Raw genomic sequence first — 602 nt, forward strand, 5'->3', positions numbered from 1 at the left:
GTGTATTACATTAATTAATTTTCTTATGTTGAACCATCCTTGCATACCTGGGACGAATCCTACTTGGTAATGGTGTATAGTTCTTTTAATGTTCTCTGGATTCGATTTGCAAGAATTTTGTTGAGGAATTTTGCATCTATATTTATTAGAGAGATTGATCTGTAGTTTTCTTTCTTGTAGTATCTTTGTCTGACTTTGGTATGAGGGTGATGTTGGCTTCATAGAATGAGTTAGGTAGCCTTCCCTCCTCTTCAATTTTTTTTTAAAATACAAAATGCTTCACGAACTTGCATATCATCCTTGTGCAGTGGCCATGCTAATCTTCTCTGTATCGTTCCAATTTTAGTATATGTGCTGTCGAAGTGAACACCTTGTCTTCAATTTTTTTGAAGAGTTTGAGCAGGATTGGTACTAATTCTTTCTTGAATGTTTGGTAGAATTCACATGTGAAGCCATCTGGTCCTGGGCTTATCCTTTTTGGGAGCTTCTTAATGACTAATTCAATTTCGTTACTTGTGATTGATTTGTTGAGGTTGTCTATTTCTTCCTGAGTCAATGTTGGTTATTCATGCCTATCTAGGAAGTTGTCCATTTCATCTACA

At 35.5% G+C, this 602-nt stretch overlaps 1 non-coding gene across 1 annotated transcript; it reads right to left on the reverse strand.

Moving 5' to 3' along the window:
• Window positions 1-263: 263 nt before the first annotated feature.
• Window positions 264-370, reverse strand: LOC143648942 (U6 spliceosomal RNA). The gene has a single exon (XR_013158839.1). It is a non-coding gene; the product is annotated as a U6 spliceosomal RNA (small nuclear RNA).
• Between the last annotated feature and the right edge of the window lie 232 nt (window positions 371-602).

This window comes from Tamandua tetradactyla, chromosome 10 (genome assembly GCF_023851605.1).
Source record: "Tamandua tetradactyla isolate mTamTet1 chromosome 10, mTamTet1.pri, whole genome shotgun sequence".
NCBI lineage: Eukaryota > Metazoa > Chordata > Mammalia > Pilosa > Myrmecophagidae > Tamandua > Tamandua tetradactyla.